The 18,638-nt window shown below is 42.0% G+C and overlaps 1 protein-coding gene and 1 non-coding gene across 2 annotated transcripts in view; both read left to right on the top strand.

Moving 5' to 3' along the window:
* The window catches only part of LOC126100993 (uncharacterized), a 490,542-nt gene that overhangs the window by 132,013 nt on the left and 339,891 nt on the right, over positions 1–18,638 (top strand). The gene's annotated exons all lie outside the window — the stretch shown is intronic.
* Trnav-cac (transfer RNA valine (anticodon CAC)) lies at positions 18,156–18,228 on the top strand. Its single transcript has one exon. It is a non-coding gene; the product is annotated as a tRNA-Val (tRNA).

An 18,638-nucleotide genomic window follows, 5' to 3' on the forward strand; every position in this document is an offset into this window, starting at 1 on the left:
TATCTCTTCTATCAACCCTACCTGGTACCGATTCCACACCAGGAGCAATATTCAAGCAGTGGGCGAACAAGTGTACTATAACCTACTTCCTTTGTTTTCGGATTGCATTTCCTTAGGATTCTTCCAATGAATCTGCTTTACCAACGATCAACTTTATATGATCATTCCATTTTAAATCACCCCTGATGCCTACTCCCAGAGAATTTATGGAATTGACTGCTTGCAGTTGCTGACCTGCTATATTGCAGCTAAATGATAAAGGATCTTCCTTTCTACGTATTCGCAGCATATTACATTGAGATTCAATTGCCATTCCCTGCACCATGCGTCAATTCGTTGCAGATCCTCCTGCATTTCGGTATAATTTTCCATTGTTACAACCTCTTGATATACTGCAGCAGCATCCGCAAAAAGCCTCAGTGAATTTCCGATGTTATCCACAAGGTCATTTACGTATATTGTGAATAGCAACGGTCCTACGACACACCCCTGCGGCACACGTGAAATCACTCTTACTTCGGAAGACTTCTCTCCATTGAGAACGACAAACTGCGTTCTGTTATCTAGGAACTCTTCAATCCAATTACACAATTGGTTTGATAGTCATTATGCTCTTACTTTGTTCATTAAACGACTGTGGGGAACTGTATCGAACGCCTTGCGGAAGTCAAGAAACACGGCATCTACGTGGGAACCCGTGTTTATGGTCCTCTCTGAGTCTCGTGGACGAATAGCGCGAGCTGGGTTTCACACGACCGTCTTTTTCGAAACCCATGCTGATTCCTACTGAGTAGATTTCTAGTCTCCATAAAAGTCATTATACTCGAACATAAGTATGAATAATGATGTAAATAGACATATAAAGTCACAAAAGTCTTAGTGTACAATAAAATAAGACGCGCATCACTAACATATGTGCATATTACTAACGTAATCAATAGCCTGTTCGGTTGCATTCAGGAAACGAGCAATCTGGCCGTGGTTCACCCTAACAGGGCATTCCTCGACGATGTCACCGCAGTCAGACTCAAGAGAAGTAACCACGTGCCGTTTATACATGGAGTCCATACGTCTTCCGCGGTTCGTTCTTATCCGATTTAGCCCGGTCTCAAGATATGCACTAGATCTCTCTGAGATGTGTCAATAAAGCCATTTCCCACTCTTGACTCTGAGCACTATGCGACTTAACTTCTGAGGTCATCAGTCGCCTAGAACTTAGACCTAATTAAACCTAACTAACCTAAGGACATCACACACATCCATGCCCGAGGCAGGATTCGAACCTGCGACCGTAGTTTCCCACTCTCTACGACAACATTCTATCATGTCGAATTCATCTCGTTGAAGGTTTACAGCAGTAACCTATTGGAGGATTTCTTGACCAAAGTCTGTTGAGGTTTACATCTTCCAAGAAAGAACGAATAAGGAGCTGGAAGTTGTCTTGTACTTATTTGTAATCTCTAATGCATGCTGTTTGCGTACGTGAGGTGGTGGAATACAGCCAAGTATCGATAGCCAATGGACAGCGTACTTTTTAGTACCCCAGATAGCATTCTCAATAAGCGTGGTGTCAGAAAGACAATGGAACATGGAAAATGTGAAGGAGGGTCATTGTTTTAGACGAAGTAGCCGGCGCATGTACCGTTGATTAACTGGAGTTTAATGTCTCTCCGTTGCCTACAAGAAGTACTCGTATCGGGATATTCGCTCCGCCCGTGTTCCAGCTTTCATAACGTAAATTTCGGAACGAGGCGTTTTGGGAGATCATATTACGCGCCTCGTGTACCACTTGTGGAGATCAAAGCCAGCCTTTTTAATTTTTTCCCGCTTCACTCCTCCCAGACGTTCTACATCCTTTAATAGCAGGCGACCTTACAACAACACCTGCAGAGAGAATTTAATTTCACGCCTTACTCGACAAATGGTAAATTACCTTACAGCTCAGGGAAGCATGAGCTTACAAGGACTTGAGCTGAAGAGTGTCGCAGGGGCCAGTTGATCTTCTGCGAACTCAAATCTAGCGTTTTCATTTCAGAGTTTGACAGCACTTTCAGTAAGAAGCATCTCTGCTCCGGACTATTTAATTCTTCAGAACGAATTCTCAGCTAATGGTACCCTGGCAGTCAGTTCGCTTTTGCTAATATAAAATCTAAGAGACCACGATGGAGTTTAACGAATGGGATGGAAATCGGTGGATGTGATGTACATGTACAGAAAAACAAATGATTGCAGTTTTAAAAATACTAGATGATTTATTTAAGGGAAAGAACTTCAAAAGCCGCACTGTCTTAACCGAGCTGTCTAGGGCGCTTCAGTCATGGACTGTGCAGCTGGTCCCGGTGGAGGTTCGAGTCCTGTGTGTGTGTTTGTTCTTAGGATAATTTAGGTTAATTAGTGTGTAAGCTTAGGGATTGATGACCTTAGCAGTTAAGTCCCATAATATTTCACAAACATTTGAACATTTTTTGAACTTTGAAAGGTGGCTACACTGAGCCACAGCGCCAGAGATCACGCCAGAGAGTTTTGTTCCGCCGCCTCCACTGGCAGTGATTATTGAGAAGTAGCGGCAGGCAGTTCTTGCCGAGAAGTCGTGGTGGGCAGTTCTTGCCGAGAAGTTGTGGTGGACACTGTTTGTCGTGAAGTCGGAGTGAGATGTGGTAGTGGAGAGTGTTGTTCCATGTTTTATGCAGTGGTTTGATGGGAGAGATAGCAGATGTTGTTCCAATGGAGATATTGTAATGATCTGAGTGCTTTTCGTCAATACATATGAAGGTAACAAATTCCCTGTTTTTTCTTTTTAATATTTCTGTATCTCAAATAATGCATCATTACAGGTTCAGTCAACAAAGCATCTGGCTTGTGTTCTTGTATTAGAGTGTAATTCTGATTTTCTTGCGCAATTATAGTATTTCTAATTTTTTTAATTACTTCAATATAAATGGTACTTGAAATTTCTTGTCTTATTGGAGAAGAACCGTGCCAGATGTGTACGTTGAGTCACACTTCCACACACAGAACAGCTACACTTGTGCTTTGTTGGCTTCGTAGATTTTATAGTTGCTGGGGACTTAATTAATTAACTGTGTTAACGAAAATTTTGTTTCATTGTTTGTTGTTATTCTATGCAGTCAGATAGCGTACTAAAACTAGTCAGGGCCAGCCGTTTACGACACAGCGTAACCGGACAGCTACTAAAATTATTTGCTTAATATTTAAATATTAAATTAAGCCCCCATGCACGTGGATGTATGTCAATCTTAGAATTGCGGAAGATCTTAAATTTCCGAACAGTCAAAAAGTGTTTATAGTCAAAGTTTTCGCCTCGTGGCGACAAAGACCTACCGCGTCTGTCCCAGTCACAATGACGATTATTGTTAAATTCACGCGCCTGGCGCTCTCTTGTTGCATCCCGTACACGAAACAAATTACTTTCTTCAAACCCCTCTGCTACCTGTGATTCTAAATTTCTTCTGCTATCTTTTCCTACGATTTCGCCTTCAATTTGCTTGACTTGCTTTCGTAATGCCTCAACTTCCCTTTTAACGCGTTCATTAATTTTTCCCTGATTTTCAACATGCTTATTTATGAAAGAATTGAGGAATCCGTACCAAATGACAGAATAAATAACCTAACACAACAGTGTGAACAGTTAACTACTAAATGTGACCATACCGAAACCCGAGTCGCGACACTTACGGAAGACGTAAATAAACAGAAAGAACAAATAGATGACTTATCGGAAAGAGTGGAGGAGATTTCAGGTAAATTGACAAATCTTAGTTTAAATGGGGACAGAGATTCAGATCATACAGCACCATTGCCATTTGCAGAAACCGAAGAGTACCAGAACATATCAGCGCACACTCCGCTGCAGAGTGAAAATCTCATTCTGGAAACATCCCCCAGGCTGTGGCTAAGCCATGTCTCCGCTATATCCTTTCTTTCAGGAGTGCTAGTTCTGCAAGGTTCGCAGGAGAGCTTCTGTAAAGTTTGGAAGGTAGGAGACGAGATACTGGCAGAAGTGAGGCTGTGAGTACCGGGCGTGAGTCGTGCTTCGGTAGCTCAGTTGGTAGAGCACTTGCCCGCGAAAGGCAAAGGTCCCGAGTTCGAGTCTCGGTCGGGCACACAGTTTTAATCTGCCAGGAAGTTTCAATAACCTATACCTTTCATGAATCAGTTACCTCACAAAAATCTTCGTTACTCGAACTACTGCAATACAGCGAGCGTCTGTACTGCCAGTTAAATAAAAGATTCTAACTACTGAAGGCACTAACTACTGATAGGCATACTTAGCAAATGAAAGATTTTGATAGAGAACAAACAATGTATTTACCTTAAAGTGTTCAAAAGTCATAATATATACATCAGTTCATGACATCCAGTCTTACAAATTTACTCTTTCTGAAGGACACAAGTCCAGATCGTCCGCTCTCAAAATTCTGCCATCTCTCTCCCCACATCCACCACTGCTGGTGCCTCACCTCCAACTGCGCAACGCTATGTGCTGTTCACATCCAACTACCCAGTACCACAATAGCTAATATTCCACCAATGCAAACCAGCCACAGACTGCACACAGCACAGTCAGTGATTTTCATACAGAGCGCTACGTTGGGTTACCAATATAAAAACCTAAACAGTCTACTTACAAGTGTGTACTCCCTCATTCTAGGTGATCGATGGATCATAATGAAACACCTCTCTGCTCAACCAGACATCTCTCTTGATAGTGCTGACACACACGTCCACAGCTTGGGATATTCAAAGGTTTATGTCCGCCGGTTTCCTCTCCGTCGAACACAAGACCATAAAGAGCGACAAGGACTATCTTTGCGGTATTTCTACCGCGTTATGAGGCCGATCGTGACAATTTTTTGTTGAACATCGTCACAGGCGATGAAACATAGATCCTTCACATCGAATCGGAAACAAAACGGAAAACCACGGAGCGGCCCCGCACCATCTCTCCTCAGAAGAAAAATCCAAAGCCGCACCCTCAGCAGGTAAAGTCATGGCGACGTCCTCTGGAACTCTAAAGGGGTTATTCTGTTTGATGTCCTTCCCTACGCTGCAACGATCAACCCTGAAGTGTACTGTGCTATCCGCAGAAAGTTGAATAAGAAAAGGAGTCACAGCGTGTTCGCCTCACAAAAATGCAGACGAACTTCTTCTTATCCGTGACAACGCTAGTCCTCACAGGTTTGCGCACCCGAGAGGAGCTCACAAAATTTTCTTGGTCTGTTCTTCTCATCCACCCTACAGCCCGCGTCTCACACCTTCCATCTCTTTGGCCCAGTGAAGGATGCACTCCGCGAGAAGCAGTACATGGATGATGGAGAAGTTGCTGGTGCAACAATGACCTTTAGGGCGGTACCATGCGGGTAAAAAGGCCATCGCAGTAAGGCATCCTAAGCTAGTCGAACGGGGATTTTATTGGAAAATAGGGTTTTGTAGCCGAAATAATGAGGAATAATATGGTTTCTGGGAATCCTGAATTAAAAATCCAGGAAAAAGGTGTTGTAATACTTATTCGACAGCTATCTAATGTATACAGCACATCCTGAAATTTAAATATTTTGATTATTTTTAAAGATATTCAGCTTCACAACTCCTCTTCATTCAGTCCAAATCTCAGTAGGTTAATAACTAGCAACATTAAAAACACAAATTCCATTTCTTCTGTACTTCATAGAAAATATCCTTTAATGTGACACACAAAAGTGTAGCTTTATAAAGTCAAAACCCCAGGCAGCGCGAGTAATGATTTTCTCAAGCTACCTTGTATGTTAAAGAGGCTCATTTCCAAAAATATTTCTTGTTTTCCACTGACATGATAATGATGAGCTTTCCCCACCTTCACTGCGAGAAGACAGATTATGTAGAACAAATTTCCACACTAGCTAAATTCTAATTAGGTATCTTCCTGTAATTTTATAGAATTAGTAGAAGTGTTTCGTTCGATGTTGTAGTGGACAATGTAGGCAGCTAGCATTCCGAATGGGAGAAAATCATCCCACAATGGCAGAAGTAAGCAATAATTTTTTTTTCCAGCGAGATTACTTAAGCGCTGCTACACGGACCTCTATGGAGCTATTCGGCATGATGTGCGGCGAAATCTTTGTGTTGTCCTCGTCTGCCTTCGATGAAGAACTGTTCAGAACGAAAACTCACAATTTCGTGCCGCGCCGCTATTAGAAAACCTTCGCTGTAAGCACGTTTCAGACGCTATCTCTTCGCGAGTGCATAGCTCGACATAACTTTTTTGTATATTTTGTAATATAAAACATCGACTAAGTTGAATTTACCGTTACATCTGAGGATTGTTACCGTGTGCCGTCCGTCTTAATCCGCATGCAGAGTACAACTGCTGATGACTGGCTTAGTCAGTCTTAGAAGGGAAGTGCATGACCTCGCACGAAAATGGGCTTAGAGTATAAATAACTCATTCCATAAAAGATGATATGAACCATTCGCATGAAAAACTGTGCATCTTACCGCGAGAGACATTCAAGGTGAAAGAGAGGAACTTTGATACCGCGAAGGAACAAGATATAAGGCCCAAAGATACACCGAACACTACAGAATGTTTCCAATCTTTTGATGTGTGCTCCTTTAAGCAATATGAACGCAACATGAGAAGAATTGTTGGTTTTGTAAGTAAAGTTACACGATCGTCCTTTCGTCATCAGACTACACTTTGTGCTGCACCATCAAATTTCTGCACCGAAGTACAAACCTCTGTTACAGTATGCCTGGCAAAAAGCAGGCTATGTAACTGACATACCAAAACCACCGTTTGGAAATGTAAGCAGTGTGGAGTTTGATACTGGATGCTTGAATGCAGAAGTAATATGGAAAGGAAAAATGTGGCCCTATTCAGATGTGCTTATCGTTCCGTTTGCAACGTAAGCGTTTAATTCCTAGGAACCCAACTCGAAACACTCAGCTTTCATTCTCGTTGTCTGTAGATGAGGCGTATCTGTACGCTGCAGTTTGCTTCGCCTAAAAATTAGATCCTGCATTTACCGTATTGTCAGGCAATTTATATCTTCTTTACTGAATGATGTAGCCGAAACATGTAATAAATTTGTTTTACCATACTTTTATTGCATCACAAGATGACTTCACACACGTACTACTAAAGCTGATACAAGACTGTTTCGAAACCTGTTCAAAAGCCGCCTGCACAAAGTCATAACTAAAACTGCCGGACTCCGATTGTTGGCGCAGAAGTTTATATAGATACTAGCAATTGGGCCGAGCGGTTAAAGGCGCTACAGTCTGGAACCGCACGACCGCTACGGTCGCAGGTTCGAATCCTGCCTCGGGCATGGATGTGTGTGATGTCCTTAGGTTCGTTAGGTTTAAGTAGTTCTAAGTTCTAGGGGACTTATGACCACAGCAGTTCAGTCCCATAGTGCTCAGAGCCATTTGAACCATTTTTGTACTAGTAATCGGAACCTAATTGTTTACATTATTTAATATTGGCCACTTGATGGTTTCAGTTAAAAGTTGCACAATTTTAGAGGGTGAGTTACCGAATTTAGAAGTATAAATCGTTACTTATATTCCAGAATAATAAACAAGTTGCAAGAGTATCGTTAACGTGCCAAAACACAGAAAATGTAGTTTTACAAAAAATGCGTAATTTACAAAACTGAATAACTTTGTAATTACAGAATAGACTTTAATACTAACATGATTGGTGGGACTTTCACTAAACTGAACGATAGTAACAGGTAGGCTTTACTGCAATAATTTTATAAATGTGTGTTTTTTTATTTGTTCACATTCATTGAGTACATCTTTGAATAAAAATTGTATTTCGTAACAGTTTCATTATAATTCATCATAACTCATCATAATTTCATAAATTTAGCCAATTAATAACATCACGACATGCACTCACTAACACACGCTATAGTGTGTATACATCGCGAAGTGGTATCGAACGATTTAGTTGGCTGGGAATAATGGCGGTTTTCATTAAGAGGCAGCCTATTATGTTGTTTTACATGATCCTCTTTGCTTTGACCACTTCACTGAAATCCCACACCTGCAGTGTGAAGACTGAGTAGCCGAGCAACAATCTGAAGCCAGTGGAAAAAGTCTGTTCAACAGATAGGGTTAATTTAGGCAGAGGAAACAGTAGCAACAAGTCACGACATTGAAATTATGTATGATTTTGGTTCTACCATATTGCTGTTTTGTGTCTTCGCATTACGAAAGTTCCTCACTTGGACCTTGAGTTGGTGATTATTCGAATGTCTTTTGTGGTAAGACCTACAATTCTGCACGCAAATGGCTCGTAACACTGCTTTTGGGATGAGCGATTTATATTCTAAACGTGTTTTCGAGCTTTTCGGAGATTTCAGGGACACACTCTTGCTTGTTAGGTGAAAACCTTTCGTTCTGAACGAACAAACCTGAACATTACCGGTGAACTTCACTTATATTTTCGTGTATTGAACTTGATTTGAATACCGAGATTGAGTTGAGACAAATCATTACGCCAAACATACTGGCACGAATATAAACACGTAGGTTTTCGCATTCACCGTCAGTATCATTCCTATCTATCTGCTTGTGCTGCCACGTCATCCTTTAAAATACTTAAAATGCTTCGATGCTAAAATAGTCGACGTTTCAGTCGCGTTGCGGCAGTCTTCCACAGGAGGGAGTCTGATTTGGTTGGAGAAAGAAATGGGCTGGGATTGCTTCAATACATTGCATTTCTAAAGGTATTATAACATCAACATTATATCTCTACAGTTGTTATGATCACTTATCACATTTATAACATCAATTATCAAAATTATAAATTACTGGAAGTAAAAAAAAGACGGAAGATAGCGCTGTAGACTTACACTGTAAGTTTTTTGAAGAAAGGGTAGATGGGGCCTGCCTCTAACTCAACTAGCCCAAAATATTAGAAGGCTGTTGTTTACAATTGCTTCTTGTTCAGTATTTCTGTCGTGTGTATACAATAAATGTTTTAAATACTAAGAATTGCAGTGCTTAGATGAATAACATAGGAAGATAATTTCGCACGTTTTTCTGTTCATGAATGAATATTTGCGCTAGTGATACGACGCATTTGGCCTCGTTAATGTAATTTGTTTTTTCGTTGATATATTTCGAATAACCAAAAAGAGAGGGAAGTTAGGTGAAAAGCATGCTTTCGTAATCCATTTAATTCCACTTTTTTATATTTGTATCGGTAACGAATGAAGCTGGAACTCCGAAACCAATGCTTGTTTTCTTAGTGGTACCGGTACTGCTTCTTGTTCGTTACATTTTCAGATTTCAACTCATATGGACAGCATTATTAATGTTCACGTTTGCCAAAAACTGATCTTCGTGTTCTTTGCTTGCTCTTTAACGCGTGCAGTGAGGAAAGAAGCAAGACAGTCTATCGTATCTTGCGCATGTCATCAAAGTGAACCATTATTGAAATGTAGAGGTATAGCTCCATGCAGAATAGAGTTCTTGTTTTATTAGATTGTCAGTGCATTAGTTTCACTGCAGCTTACGCGTCTTCTCGCACTGAAATCTTACCTATCATGGCTCATTCAGTGTGTGACCAGTAATAGCAATTTATAGGGTATAAATAAACAATATAATTTTCTTAAACATGTTCTCGCATTGTATAATACTATAAATGTCGTTAATGGAATGGTCTCAAACGGTTAGACCCCGTAAAAAGGATATTTTTCTTTAACGTATCTGACCTGTGTGAATTACGTGTAATCCTATCTTTCCAACAGTGGCCTTTTTGCTTCTTTTCCCGGAATATTTCTCGCCAGTAACTCTGTCGGATTTTTTTTTAACATCTGGAATGTACGTCTAATTTGATTCATATGCTTCACTTTACTTTTGAATTTCATTTTCTTCAAAGTTATAAGTGTATGCCATGCTTTGTGATATACCAGTTTCCATGTAAGATATGCACGACAGATCGTACTGATGTGAAACGAGTCATTTTACATTAACATCAATCTTTTTTGTAAACATGCCTCCTTGTTGACCATTTATTAGCTTTTTGTTTTTGATTGAAGACAGATAGACGTTAGTCAGCAATTCTTACCCGTTACCACTTACACATTAGCCATTGCGGAACAGGAGGCGTTATCAAAGAGAAACATTTTCAGCTTAGTTTCAAATTTTAGTATGCTGTATGTCAGGCATTTGATGTCACTGGGTAAGTGATCAAAATTATTGGTTGCAGTATTGTGAACTCCTGTTTGTGCTACACACAAACTTAACGTGGCATAATGAATGTCATTTTTTCTCCTGGTGTGGTAATTATGTAGGTATTGTTCCTGATGAAGTGCAGTGGATTATGCACAACAAACTTCATTAAGCAATAATTACATTGTGAAACGGATAGATTGCTACTCACACCACACGCCAAGCAGAAAGGAAGCAAGGCACACACACACATTGATACAATAATACACGCAAAACTCACACACACGACCATTGTCTCAGGCTGTTCTAGCCAGAATCTTTTTTAAAGAGGGCGGAAATATGAATAACGAATAATAATCGGCGGGAACAATGTCGGGCACGAGATGCTACACGAACAATCAGCGCTGTCAGGTAGCCGTGTGTTGTGAGGAGGCCGTTGATACAGTGTGGCTTGTAGAGATGGACAAACTGAAAGACGTAACTGTTTCGAAACAGATGAAACAGTACAATGTAATGTTTCGATACGCTGTTTCGATACAGTGAAACAGTTTGTGTTTTGTAATCTAATAAACCTACACATTTTATCGTCTTGACTGTCTACTGTATAAGTATATCCACATAAACACAAATGGGGTGTGAGAGCGCTAATCATATCGCAGAAAGTATGAAATTATCACTTAGGCGTCTTGGCAGTTTCGTATTTCCTGCAGCAAATGCGCTGCTTTCGTGTCGTGTGATTTTCATACTTTTCAATTGGCTGAAGACAGCCATAGCTGAAGACAGAAGAGCCACCACGAACGGAACTGGAGGTGGGAGCAAACTGCAGAAACAACAGATATGCTACTGGGGTTCGCACATTCCGTTAGTATGGGTAATATACCCATCCTGCTAATTTCCATGCACACAAAGGGAATCATTAAGGATAATAGGCACAGTGACTATAGACTCACAAATAACGCCAAATAATTCGAATAAATAATAAAATACAACAGAAAAAATTTTGTCTTTCTACATCTACATCTACATCTATACTCCGCGAGCCACCTTACGGTGTGTGGCGGAGGGTACTTATTGTACCACTATCTGATCCCCCCCTTCCCTGTTCCATTCACGAATTGTGCGTGGGAAGAACGACTGCTTGTAAGTCTCCGTATTTGCTCTAATTTCTCGGATCTTTTCGTTGTGATCATTACGCGAGATATATGTGGGCGGTAGTAATATGTTGCCCATCTCTTCCCGGAATGTGCTCTCTCGTAATTTCGATAATAAACCTCTCCGTATTGCGTAACGCCTTTCTTGAAGTGTCCGCCACTGGAGCTTGTTCAGCATCTCCGTAACGCTCTCGCGCTGACTAAATGTCCCCATGACGAATCGCGCTGCTTTTCGCTGGATCATGTCTATCTCTTCTATTAATCCAACCTGGTAAGGGTCCCATACTGATGAGCAATACTCAAGAATCGGACGAACAAGCGTTTTGTAAGCTACTTCTTTCGTCGATGAGTCACATTTTCTTAGAATTCTTCCTATGAATCTCAACCTGGCGCCTGCTTTTCCCACTATTTGTTTTATGTGATCATTCCACTTCAGATCGCTCCGGATAGTAACTCCTAAGTATTTTACGGTCGTTACCGCTTCCAATGATTTACCACCTATGGCATAATCGTACTGGAATGGATTTCTGCCCCTATGTATGCGCATTATATTACATTTATCTACGTTTAGGGAAAGCTGCCAGCTGTCGCACCATGCATTAATCCTCTGCAGGTCTTCCTGGAGTACGTACGAGTCTTCTGATGTTGCTACTTTCTTGTAGACAACCGTGTCATCTGCAAATAGCCTCACGGAGCTACCGATGTTGTCAACTAAGTCATTTATGTATATTGTAAACAATAAAGGTCCTATCACGCTTCCTTGCGGTACTCCCGAAATTACCTCTACATCTGCAGATTTTGAACCGTTAAGAATGACATGTTGAGTTCTTTCTTCTAGGAAATCCTGAATCCAATCACAAACCTGGTCCGATATTCCGTAAGCTCGTATTTTTTTCATTAAACGTAAGTGCGGAACCGTTTCAAATGCCTTCCTGAAGTCCAGGAATACGGCATCAATCTGCTCGCCAGTGTCTACGGCACTGTGAATTTCTTGGGCAAATAGGGCGAGCTGAGTTTCACATGATCTCTGTTTGCGGAATCCATGTTGGTTATGATGAAGGAGATTTGTATTATCTAAGAACGTCATAATACGAGAACACAAAACATGTTCCATTATTCTACAACAGATTGACGTAAGCGAAATAGGCCTATAATTATTCGCATCTGATTTATGACCCTTCTTGAAAATGGGAACGACCTGCGCTTTCTTCCAGTCGCTAGGTACTTTACGTTCTTCCAGCGATCTACGATAAATTGCTGATAGAAAGGGGGCAAGTTCTTTAGCATAATCACTGTAGAATCTTAAGGGTATCTCGTCTGGTCCGGATGCTTTTCCGCTACTAAGTGATAGCAGTTGTTTTTCAATTCCGATATCGTTTATTTCAATATATTCCATTTTGGCGTCCGTGCGACGGCTGAAGTCAGGGACCGTGTTACGATTTTCCGCAGTGAAACAGTTTCGGAACACTGAATTCAGTATTTCTGCCTTTCTTCGGTCGTCCTCTGTTTCGGTGCCATCGTGGTCAACGAGTGACTGAATAGGGGATTTAGATCCGCTTACCGATTTTACATATGACCAAAACTTTTTAGGGTTCTTGTTTAGATTGTTTGCCAATGTTTTATGTTCGAATTCGTTGAATGCTTCTCTCATTGCTCTCTTTACGCTCTTTTTCGCTTCGTTCAGCTTTTCCTTATCAGCTATGATTCGACTACTCTTAAACCTATGATGAAGCTTTCTTTGTTTCCGTAGTACCTTTCGTACATGATTGTTATACCACGGTGGATCTTTCCCCTCGCTTTGGACCTTAGTCGGTACGAACTTATCTAAGGCGTACTGGACGATGTTTCTGAATTTTTTCCATTTTTGTTCCACATCCTCTTCCTCAGAAATGAACGTTTGATGGTGGTCACTCAGATATTCTGCGATTTGTGCCCTATCACTCTTGTTAAGCAAATATATTTTCCTTCCTTTCTTGGCATTTCTTATTACACTTGTAGTCATTGATGCAACCACTGACTTATGATCACTGATACCCTCTTCTACATTCACGGAGTCGAAAAGTTCCGGTCTATTTGTTGCTATGAGGTCTAAAACGTTAGCTTCACGAGTTGGTTCTCTAACTATCTGCTCGAAGTAATTCTCGGACATGGCAGTCAGGATAATGTCACAAGAGTCTCTGTCCCTGGCTCCAGTTCTGATTGTGTGACTATCCCATTCTATACCTGGTAGATTGAAGTCTCCCCCTATTACAATAGTATGATCACGAAACTTCTTCACGACGTTCTGCAGGTTCTCTCTGAGGCGCTCAACTACTACGGTTGCTGATGCAGGTGGTCTATAGAAGCATCCGACTATCATATCTGACCCACCTTTGATACTTAGCTTAACCCAGATTATTTCACATTCGCATTCGCTAATAACTTCACTGGATATTATTGAATTCTTTACTGCTATAAATACTCCTCCACCATTGGCGTTTATCCTATCCTTGCGGTATATATTCCATTCTGTGTCTAGGATTTCGTTACTGTTCACTTCCGGTTTTAACCAACTTTCCGTTCCTAATACTATATGCGCACTATTTCCTTCAATAAGAGATACTAATTCAGGAACCTTGCCCTGGATACTCCTGCAGTTTACCAATATTACGTTAACTTTTCCTGTTTTTGGTCTCTGAGGACGGACGTTCTTTATCAACGATGATAATGTCCTCTCTGGTAAGCCGTCAGGTATTTTATCGTTTCGCCCAAGGGGGGGTCCCTCTAACCTAAAAAACCCCCGTGTGCACGCCACACGTACTCTGCTACCCTAGTAGCTGCTTCCGGTGTGTAGTGCACGCCTGACCTGTCTAGGGGGGCCCTACAGTTCTCCACCCAATAACGGAGGTCGATGAATTTGCAACCATTATAGTCGCAGAGTCGTCTGAGCCTCTGGTTTAGACCCTCCACACGGCTCCAAACCAGAGGACCGCGATCGACTCTGGGCACTATGCTGCAGATATTAAGCTCAGCTTGCACTCCGCGTGCGATGCTGGTTGTCTTCACCAAATCAGCCAGCCGCCGGAAGGAACCAAGGATGGCCTCAGAACCCAAGCGGCAGGCGTCATTCGTTCCGACATGTGCTACTATCTGCAGCCGGTCACACCCAGTGCGTTCAATAGCTGCCGGAAGGGCCTCCTCCACATTACGGACGAGACCCCCCGGCAAGCACACCGAGTGCACACTGGCATTCTTCCCCGACCTACCCGCTATTTTCCTGAGGGGCTCCATAACCCGCCTAACGTTGGAGCTCCCTATAACTAATAGGCCCGCCCTCTGTGACTGTCGGGACCTTGCCGGAGAATCGGCCACTGGCCCAACAGGCGAGGCATCCTGTGGTGGCTCGGAAACGATGTCATCACCACTAGGAAGCACCCCGTACCTGTTGGAAAGGGGTAAGGCAGCTGCCACGCGGCCAGATCCCACCTTCGCCTTTCGGCCAGGCACGCGAGAGCCCACCACTGTCCGCCATTCACCCTTGAGTGATGGCTGACCGGTAAGATGCTCACTGCCGGAAGACGCAGCGACATCAGGGGTTCCATGTGATTCCAAGGCCACCGGAGTAGGCATAGGTCTCACCACAGTTGCCCCAACGCCACTACGAGCCGACGCCTGCGCCTCGAGCTCGATGAGCCTAACAGACAAAGCCTCCACCTGCCCCCGAAGAGTGGCCAATTCTCCTTGCGTCCGCTCACAACAACCACAGTCCCTACACATGACTATGTTTACCCTACCCTATACGGTGACAAATTCCCAAGATAATCTTCTGATGAGCTACTCTGATAATCAAGAAACACTCACTGAAATACGAGACGCGAAAACTACGCTAGGTTTTCCCAGAAAAACTATTTAAAAGCTAAGCGCAGCAAATAAGTACAAAAACGCTTTATACAAACAGTACTCGCTGCTGCTGGTGCTCTCGCTCTGGCTGTCACAAGACAACTGCTGATTCAAGTGACTAGTGGCTAACGGCCGCGAAACAAACAAAGACGGTTTTAGGGCGCTTTCTGTTCTAAACGATCAAGAAAACACTAAGAAATCTAACACGAAAACTACGTAAAGTTTTATCAAGAACTGTTAGTTACTATGCAGAGCAGATAAACACAAATAGAATCCCTTCCTTAGTGGAAGGTCGTAAACAAAATGCAAAATAAACGCTTTATACAAACAGTACTGTGCTGCTGCTGGTGCTCTCGCTCTCGCTGTCACAAGACAACTGCTGATTCAAGTGACTAGTGGCTAACGGCCGCGAAACAAACAAATGACGGTTTTAGGGTGCTTTCTGTTCTAAACGATCAAGAAAACACTAAGAAATCTAACACGAAAACTACGTAAAGTTTTATCAAGAACTGTTAGTTACTATGCAGAGCAGATAAACACAAATAGAATCCCTTCCTTAGTGGAAGGTCGTAAACAAAATGCAAAATAAACGCTTTATACAAACAGTACTGTGCTGCTGCTGGTGCTCTCGCTCTCGCTGTCACAAGACAAGGTGTTTCGAACCGTTACTATAAATTCAACATGCTTCCTAGTCCTTCCCATTCACCATTACACTATCAATGATGTGTCAAACAGATTGCTTGCAATTATACCTACATCAAATTTATGTATATGTCTAATAACTGTCACTCTACGCCTTTTTTTATTCAAAATGTTGTAGGCTTACTTACGTTTCTTAATATGATTACTGTACATGAACAGAGAAGTGTATGTTATCAAAAAGTGTAATTTAACTGAATGATTTTCACATATTTATTATTTTGAATGTGAATAGTATGCGTTGTTTTATTGTTTGGTTAGTGTTTATAAAGCAGATCTTACGCCATTTCGGAATATGACAGTCAGCTAGAAACGAAGCTTTGTTTTCGGATATCTTAAGCTTCATGCTATTGCTTGTCAAAAAGATTTGGACACTCTTGAAAGTGTTTCATGAAGTGGTATGTTAAATGTGTTTCAGTACCTGTGCCGAGCCCGAATCTCGTCCGACACAGAGGGGAATGAAACATCACTGTTTAGATACAATTAGTCCGTTCCAAGCACAGGTGGACTGAAACAGCCTTATTTTGAAACAACGGTACAGTTTCTGTGTCTGGCTCGAGATCGAATCTGGTCCAGTTATCCGAGACAGGAGCGGAATGAAACACCACTGTTTCGAAACAGTGAACCGTAGCCGTTCAGAAACACTGAAACAGTTCCACGTATCGACACACTGTATCGAAACATAGAAACAGTGGCCAAGTCTAGTGGCTTGGAAATCGGAGCGTTTGCGGTTTGGAAGGCAAACGCAGGAAAGAATACAAGTAAACACTGCAATCAGGAATCATGTGTACAAAAAGAATATTGCTTCAACAGTGGCTCCATTTATGAATGAAATGTGATTCCGTGAAACTTTAGATGAGGATTTGATGGATAGGTAGACCCGTAAACGACTCAGGCTGACATTTTTGATGAAGCGATTACATCTCCACATAATAAAAGCACCTGACGCTATTCACGATACGACCACAAAAGTCGATAGATACACACAACGGTCGAGGCCACTGTCAAATCAATGTGACACGGGGAAGTATCACTGCTGTGAACTGTAGTGGTATAAACGCAGTCATCCTAATGCTTTGGGCTCTGTTCATGACGTAATGGCAACTCCCTTCTTTTTTTTACCTCCACGTGAATTACACATGAAATTGTGTTTGACTGTATAAATTAACTTCAAACAACATCTTTTTATCGCTGAATACAGCGCTGATCTCTCTGCCTTTTTGACGCGTTCTCAGTAGTCGATTTGAGAAGAATGTGTTGTGAGCCCTTGTGGTGTTCATGCGCACATTTTTTAGAAAAGCTTTTTAATTCAAGGTTTTGTGTGTTATGCTGTGTTCCTCGAAAAAAGGATTAAAAGAGGGAAATAATCACGAGGAAAATTTTTTGTAACTAATCGTTTCTAAAAGTGGTAATAATCAATATCACCGTCATGTTCTCCTCATCAAAGAAGAAGTATACTTCTTGACACATTGTGCCAACCTTGAAAACTACAAAGAAGTGACAAAGATTTGTAATAAACAATTTTACAAGTTTTGTGAATTATTATATCTCAAAACGCTGATTCACAACTGTTTTGCGCTCTAAGTTATTCAGATGTATGCAGACTTCACCAATGTTCGCCACTGAGGTCTGCTGGAAAATTTTGAATATCCTATCGACCCCTTAACGAAAGAGTGGGTTAGAAGGAGAGGGGATATGCCCCGACGGGAGACTATCCATAGGTTAGGCGATTTGCTGGTATTGGTAGCCCACAGCGAATCAGCGACTAATTTTTGGAGCCATTCTTTTCCGCCTGCCGGTCGAGGAAAACCCTCGCAAGTTATGTGTGTGTTGTCTCTTGCCCGTAGGCCGCGAATACGCTCGGTCCCTGACACCGGGATCGCCTGTAACCATGGCGACAGGAGCCTGCAGCCGTCATTTCCAATGATGTTATTAGGCTGCTTCCAGGTTTCAGTTGCCTCTCTTATTATGTGCGGGCGCATCCACGACTGTCTTGCAATAACTGGGACTTCTTGGAACTTTATAGGGTGTCCACAATAGTGGTGATGTTGCGCTAGTTCCTGTCTGTTATGGTGCCCCAGGCAAACCGTGCCCTGATTTCTGACCTGACGTATCACGCTGGCCCCACCACAGACGGCTAAAACTGGTTCATTCCGCACTAGGAGGGAGGGGAGGGAGAGAGTAGCGCTGAATGCAGACCAGTTCTCTCTTGTCCTCGGAAAGCAGTTCACGTTCGTTTCCGTAGTGTAGTGGTTATCACGTGCGCCTCACACGCGCAAGGTCCCCGGTTCGATCCCGGGCGGAAACATTATTTTAACGTATAGTTTCGTGTTATTGAGAACAGTGTAAACGTACGAAGTAGAGTCGTACCTGAAAAGACGCTTTGAGCTAGCAGAATAAAGGTTTTAATGGTTAGTGTAGCAACCTTGATATTAAAACAGCCTTCCAAAAAATTTTGTTGTTTATCGGATGTTAACCTAAATCTTTGTCACTGCCTTTACATGGACCTCCCAAAACCAGATTTCATAAACCGATTTCCCTATACCGATTTTGATTGGTCACGTAAGGACTGCAGTGTCTATGAGTAATTGGGATGAAAGGAGTGGACAGGAAACGGGATGACAAAGAAATAGGAAGGAAGTAAAGGCTTTCAACCGCACAGGGCGTTGCGGCAATGAAACGGCGAGAGTCGAAAATTCGTGCGGAGCCCCTTTTATA

This window comes from Schistocerca cancellata, chromosome 9 (genome assembly GCF_023864275.1).
Source record: "Schistocerca cancellata isolate TAMUIC-IGC-003103 chromosome 9, iqSchCanc2.1, whole genome shotgun sequence".
In the NCBI taxonomy this organism is placed as follows: domain Eukaryota; kingdom Metazoa; phylum Arthropoda; class Insecta; order Orthoptera; family Acrididae; genus Schistocerca; species Schistocerca cancellata.